This window comes from Marmota marmota, unplaced genomic scaffold, assembly GCF_001458135.2.
Source record: "Marmota marmota marmota unplaced genomic scaffold, marMar, whole genome shotgun sequence".
NCBI classification, from domain to species: Eukaryota; Metazoa; Chordata; class Mammalia; order Rodentia; family Sciuridae; genus Marmota; species Marmota marmota.
The window spans coordinates 6180278-6187693 of NW_026000051.1; the positions used below are offsets into that span (position 1 = coordinate 6180278).

General features: G+C 39.6%; 1 protein-coding gene across 8 annotated transcripts in view; it reads right to left on the reverse strand.

Moving 5' to 3' along the window:
• Gapvd1 (GTPase activating protein and VPS9 domains 1) overlaps positions 1–825 on the reverse strand; it is a 60730-nt gene extending 59905 nt beyond the window's left edge. For 7 of the 8 annotated variants that reach the window (XM_048813050.1, XM_015497588.2, XM_015497589.2 and 4 more), the window contains exon 1: positions 765–825. The gene's annotated coding sequence lies outside the window, so the exon portion shown is untranslated. Of the gene's footprint in view, positions 1–695; positions 716–764 lie in introns of those variants that run through there. The other variant, XM_048813047.1, reaches the window with a different exon arrangement.
• Positions 826–7416: the final 6591 nt, after the last annotated feature.

Consider the following 7416-nt stretch of genomic DNA (forward strand, 5'->3'; position numbering starts at 1 on the left):
GGGAGGGGGGAGGGTGGAGGATGGGAAAGGCAGCGGAGCACAACAGACAAAAAGAAAAAAAAAAAAAAAAAAACGTTAAGGAAAAGGGTTTGCTGGGTACCCAGGTGAAATTCCAGCTACTAAAGAGGCTGAGGTGGGAAATCACAAGTTTGAGGCCAGCCTGGGCATCTAATCAAGAAACTGTTAAAATTAAAAAATGAGGCCCATGTGGTGGCCCATACTGTAATCCCTGTGACTCAGGAGGCTGAGGCAGGAGGACTGCAAGTTCCAGGCCAGCCTCAGCAACTTAGCAAGGTCCTATGCAACTTAGTTAGATCCTGTCTCAAAATATAAAATTAAAGGGACCGGGGATGTGGCTTTGTGGTTAAATACACTTGGGTTCAATCCTCAATACAAAAGAAAGAAGAGGGCTGGGATACAGATCATTAGTAGGGCACCCCTAGGTTTAATTCCTAGTACCATAAGTTAATTAATTTTGTAAAACTGCTAGGGATGTAGCTCTGGTGGTAGAACATTTGCCTAGCATGTGCAAGGGCCTGGGTTCAATCCCCAATACTGCAAAACCAAATAAATAAATAAAATTGCTTTACTCTTCTAGAATACCACTTAAAACACAAGAGAATTTAATAGTCATAAGTTAAGGAATAGCATAAATAAAATATAGACATAAATAACTAAAAGTAGAAAAAATTTACCATACTGAAGAAACAGGAAAGCAGAGACAACTGGCAAATAAATTAGTTTTTTTTAAAAGTGGCACATGCCTGTAATCCCAGCGACTCAGGAGTCTGAGGCAGAAGGATCAAAAGTTGAAACCAGTCCAGGCAACTTTGCAAGACCCTTTGTAAAAATTATAAATGAAAAGGACTGGAAGGATGGGGGATGTAGTTCAGCGGTAGAGTGACCCAGGGTTCAATCTGCAATACAGAAAAAAAAATGTAAAAATATCAGAATAACAATAACATCAAACTAACATTTCTTTAGACTAATTATGTCAAGAATTCTGCTGTTTTTCCTTGGGGAACTCTCACAAACCTGTGTCATCTCATTATCTTCATCTGGCAGTTTAGGAAGATGATGACACAAGTAGTTAAGTAGCCAAGTAAAGACTCAAACAACTCAATTTTTACTCCAAAGATGCACTTGCTCTCAACCAACGAACTTAAGCATTATGTCAGCAATAAAAACTGACTCCTGAAAGTTTTGTTTGTTTGCTTTTTACTATCAGTTTTTACAGAACTTTGGGTTCTGGCAATATCTACATCACTTGAGTTTTCCCTCAAATACAATATGAATTGGCAAAGAGGTAGAGAAAATTGAACCCTTGCACACTGTGGGTGAGAATGTAATTTTGTATAGCCACTATGGAAAACAGTGTGAAAGTTCCTCAAAAGATAAAAAATAGAACTACTACATGATCCAGCAATCTCATCACTAAGTATATATCCAAAGGAAGTCAATATAGCCAATAATATATTTGTACTTCCAAGTTTACTGCAGCATTATACACAATGGCCAATATATGGAATCAACTAAGTGTCAATCAATACACGAATGGACAAAGAAAATGTGGCATATATACACAATGGAATATGAATGAAATTTAACCATGGGAAAAAAAAAAAAAGGCTGGGGGGGGGGGGTGGTACACACCTGTAATCCCAGACACTGAGGTGGCTGAGGTAGGAGGACCACAAGTTCAAGGTCAGTCTCAGCAATTTAGCAAGTTGAGACTTAGTGAGACCCTGCCTCAAATTAGAAAATTTAAAAAAGAAAGGAGGACTGGGGTTGTGGCTCAGTGGTAGAGCACTCATCAGGCACATGCGAGGCACTGAATTCGATCCTCAGCACCACATAAAAATAAATAAATAAAAATAAAGGTACTGCACCCAACTACGACGGAAGGAAGGAAGGAAGGAAGGAAGGAAGGAAGGAAGGAAGGAAGGAAGGAAGGAAGGAAGGAAGGAAGGAAGGAAGGGGACTGGGGATGAAGCTCAATGGTAAAGAACCCTGAGTTCAATCACCAGTATGGGGTAAGTGAAATCCCCTCATTTGCAACAATATGGATGGAACTGGAGATCATTATATGAAGTGAAATAAGCCAAGCACAGAAAGACAAGTACCACATAATCTCATGTGGAATTTTAAAAAATTGATCCCCAGCCCTCATATGAACTTAAATTCTTTTTTCTTTACTTGCAGTGCTAGAAATTGAATCCAGGGTCTTAAGCATGCTAGGCAAACACTGTACCAATGAACTACACCCATCAACCTCAAATAGTTTTAACATCCTAATATGAAACTAGAATCTCAGAATTGGAAAAGCTATTAAAAACTATCTTCTATTGCCAGGCACAATGGTACACCCCTGTAATGCCAGCTACTTAGGAGGCTCAGGTAGAGAAAGGCAAGTTTGAAGCCAGCCTAGACAACTTAGTGAGACTCTGTCTCAAAATGAGATAAAATAAAGGACTGGGGATGTACCTACATGGTAAAACACTTGCCTAACATATGTGAGGCTCTAGGTTCAATCTCCAGTATAGCAAAAGAAAAAACCAAAATAAAACAAATAGTGCTGGGGTTGTGGCTCAGTGGTAGAGTGCTTGCCTAGTATGCATGAAGCAGTGGGTATGACTTTCAGCACCACATATAAATAAAGGTCCATTGACAACTACAAAAATATTAAAAACAAACAAAGCAAACCCAACATCTTGTCCAATTTAATTCAATTCAACAAACATTTTCTAAATTGTTTCACTATGACAAACCTTGATAACATAGTTCAGAACAAAAAGACACAACCACTGTTCTCATAAAGAATAAATACCCAGCTTTGGGGCTGGAGCTGGGACTCAGCAGTAGAGCACTCGCCTAGCACATGCGAGGCCCTGGGTTCGATCCTCGGCACTACATAAAATAAGTAAAATGAAGGTATTGTGTCCAACTACAACTAAAAAATAAATATAAAAAAAAAAGGAATACTCAGCTTTTAAGTCAGAAGCAAGTAAATTATGAAAAAAGGGGAAATAAGAGTCTAACATTCAAAAATCTCCAAAACAAAACACAACAATATCCCTTCTAAAACCAGCAATTGTTTCGGACCTTCTTATTTTGGTCATGGCACAGACTCCTCAAACACATCTTTGTTCTCAGCAGTAAATCTGCCATCAAGTTCAACTCTCTGTCCTGAACTTTCTAATTCCTCTGCAAATAACCAAATTCATTACCATGACAACTGAAAAAATTTCCTAATGTGTACTCTTCTTGGTTTCTTCTCTCTCCAATCCATCCCACATTGGCAGATTAGTATTTCCAAAACATCTCTAATATAAAACTTCCCAATCCTTCCCAAGACCCCTTTAAAATCCATTGACTTCCTAATAGTGTCAGAATATATTAAAACATCTGCAGATGTCAGCTGGGAGTCTGTGTGCTCAATTAAGGTTGCCCCTTAATTAAATCTCTTTGTTCCCAATAATAGAAATCAAATGGAAACCCCAGAAAACTCTGAGTGTATTTGGCAAGAAAATCCCTCTGCTTTTTCTCACCCCCTCACCAAGACCACCAAAACCTACTCTGGCCCAAACAGGTCTAAGGTCTAAAATTAGCCTGCCTTTACTTATTTTCATGTCCTCCACCCAAGAAGCCCAGAAATCCCAATACTTCATCCTGCAGAACCCAATTCCTAGACAGCTTACCTCCTCTAACCTCACCTCCTGCCCTACTCATCTCTTCCATCCTTTTCAGTTACACTTGCAGCACAAATTCAAAGATCAGAAATTTCCCTGTAACTTGAACCTTTTCTGGAAAGAAACCCCTTTACCTTGTTGCTTTAACTGAATCCTGGTTTCTCCACAGGAACATTGCTTCTTTTATACACCTGTCAGGCATAGCTGTTTCCTCTCCCACACCCTTCACTTCACACTCTTACAAGCACTTTCACACCATTCTCTCTTCCTCATTATTAAAAAACCCAGCTTTGACTCTCATATGATCAGACTGTATTACTGCAGTCATATGCTACAATCTTTCCTTACACCCCCAATCACCAACAGTCACATGACCCTACCATGACTTTCAGGTTGTTAATCCTACCACCTTTTTAAATTCACCCCTCCCTCTCTTACCTACTAACATAAATCGAATGGCAAATATTTTATTTTTTTTAATTTGTTCAGATTAGTTATACAAGACAGTAGAATGCATTTTGACACATTGTACACAAATGGAGCACAAGTTCTCATTTCTCTGGCTGCACACATTGCAGTCACACCATTTGTGCAATCATACATGTACACAGGATAATAATGTCTGTCTCATTCCACCATCCTTCCCACCCCCACACCCCTTCTCCTCCCCCCTGCCCAATCCAAAGTTCCTCCATTTTTCTCTACCCATCCAGTTACCCATTATGAATAAACATCTGCTTATCAGAGAAAACATTCAGCCTTTGGTTTTTTGGGATTGGCTTATTTGCTTAGCATGATATTCTCCAGCTCCATCCATTTACCTGCAAACACCATGATTTTGTTCGTAATATTCCATTGTGTATATTTTCTTTATCCATTTATCTGTTGAAGGGCATCTAGGTTGGTTCCATAGTTTAGCTATTCTGAATTGAGCTGCTATCAACATTGATTTAGCTGTATCACTGTAGTAGGCTGATTTTAAATCCTTTGAGTATAAACCAAGGAGGGGGATAGCTGGGTCAAACGATGGTTCCATTCCAAGTTTTCTGAGGAATCTCCAAACTGCTTTCCATAGTGGTTGCATCAATTTGCAGTTCCACCAGCAATGTATGAGTGTACCTTATTCCCCACATCCTCACCAACATTTATTATTGCTTGGATTCTTGATAACTGCTAAAGACAAACATTTTAATCACTTTCTTGAATGATGCACACCCTCAATTTGCCCCTCACTATACCACAATCCCAGTAAAATCCAATGCTCTGCCTTATTGACACCTGTGGATAGGAAAACACACATACACTTGGTCCCACTAACATCACTTTCAATTCATGAACATAAACTCCAGATGGAACTTCATTGCTGCACAGCATGCACACTCTTACACAGTTCATCCACCACTCTCCTCGTCTCCAGTCAGTAAATTCATATCATCCTCTCCACAAACCCAATACCTCTTTATTCTCCACAAACCCAACATCATTATTCTCAACTCTTTGATTTCTACCTAAGAAAACTGAAGCAACAAGATTTCCCACAGTACCATATACATGTATGTATGCATACACACACACACACACATTTGTACATGTGTGTGTATGGTGAGCTCAAACTCTGAATGAACTGCCTTGCCTTTGCTGGTCAAAACCAACCCTTTTGCCGGGCACAGTGGAGCACGCCTATAATTCTAGCAGCTCGGGAGGCTGAGGCAGGAGGATCACAAGTTCAAAACCAGCCTCAGTAAGAATGAGGTGCTGAGCAACTCTATGAGATCCTGTGTCTAAATAAAATACAATAAGGCTGGGGATGTGGCTCAGTGGTCAAGTGCCCCTCAGTTCAATCTCTTGTACACATACACATACATACACACACACACACACACACACACACACACACACTTGGAGCACCCCAAGGCTAGACACTCAGACCTCACTCTTTTCTTTCTATACACTGCCCAGGTAATCTCATTCAGTCTCATGGTTCTGCCATCAAAATACTGATGACAGAGGCTGGGGCTGTGGCTCAGCAGTGGAGCACTTGCCTAGCATGCACTAGGTCCTGGGATAGATCCTCAGTACCACGTAAAAATAAAGGTATCGTGTCCAACTACAACTAAAAAATAAATATTAAAAAAAATACTGGGGGGCTGGGGATGTGGCTCAAGTGGTAATGCGTTCGCCTGGCATGTACGGGGCACTGGGTTCGATCCTCAGCACCACATAAAAATAAAATAAAGATATTGTGTCCACCAAAAACTAAAAATTAAATATTTAAAAATTCTCTCTCTTTAAAAAAAAAAGAAAGAAAAGAAATACTGGGGCTGGGGCTGTAGCTCAGTGGCAAAGTGCCTGCCTAGCACGCGTGAGGCACTGGGTTCGATCCTCAGCACCACATAAAAATAAATAAAATAAAGGCATTCTGTCCATCTACAACTACAAAAAAAAAAATTTTTAAATACTGATGATAGTCAGGCATGGTGGCGCACACCTCTAATCTCAGTGACTTGGGAGGTGGAAGGAGGAGGATTATAAATTCAAAGCCAGCTTCAGTAATTTAGTAAGATTTTGTCTCAAAATAAAAAAATAAAAAGGGCTGGGGATATAGCTCAGTACTAGGATACTCTAGTTCAATCCCCAATACTGGGGCAGGGGAGGGGGACTGACAACTTGCCAATTAATTTCACCAGTCTTAAACTTTTATCCTGAATACCAAATCTGTACATGCAACTGCCTACTCGGCGTCTCAAACTAAACGTTCAAAATGAAACTATCTCCTCCTGCAAAATCTCCCCATCCCCACCCCAAAACCCAGCCTTCTTCATCTCTATCAACGGCAATTCCCTTCTTCCAGTTGTTCAGACCAAAAAATTGTGTCATCATTTTTACTCCTTTTCCTTGTTCCCTGCATATTTTGTCTAGACAAGATTGTCCTTTGGTGGGTGAGGGGAAAAAAAAAGTGAACAGTAATAAAATTATCTTTAAATGTTAATTTTTTTGTTGTTGTTGTTGTTTTTTTGTTCTTTTTTTAACATCTTTATTTATTTTTATGTGGTGCTGAGGATCAAACCCAGCACCCCACACATGCCAGGCGAGCGCACTACTGCTTGAGCCACATCCCCAGCCCCTTTAAATGTTAATTAAAATAAATGTACTATACTGAAAACATTAAAAATCACATCTGTGAGTTTCATGAAAGACTTAAAGGAAAAATGGTGCTCATAATTTTTAATCATTCCTTACATTCAAGAGGATAATTTCCAATTCCTTAGCTTAGTGTTCAAGGCCCAATCTTCCTTGGCCCACCCCTCCAATCCTATTTTACACTATTTCCTTATATTAAAACAGTTGAGTAAGACAGGCCTTCTCATTTTTTTTTACTATTTTATTTTAGTCCTTTGGGTATAGACCGAGGAGTGGGATAGCTGGGTCAAATGGTGGTCCCATTCCCAGTTTTCCAGGGATTCTCCATACTGCTTTCCATATTGGCTGCACCAATTTGCAGTCCCACCAGCAATGTATGAGTGTGCCTTTTTCCCCAAATCCTCTCCATCACTTACTGTTGTTTGTATTCTTAACAGCTCCCATTGTAACTGGAGTGAGATGAAATCTTTTTTTTTTTTTTTTTAAGAGAGAGAGAGAGAATTTTTAATATTTATTTTTTAGTTTTTGGAGGACACAACATCTTTGTTTGTATGTGGTACTGAGGATCGAACCCGGGCCGCACGCA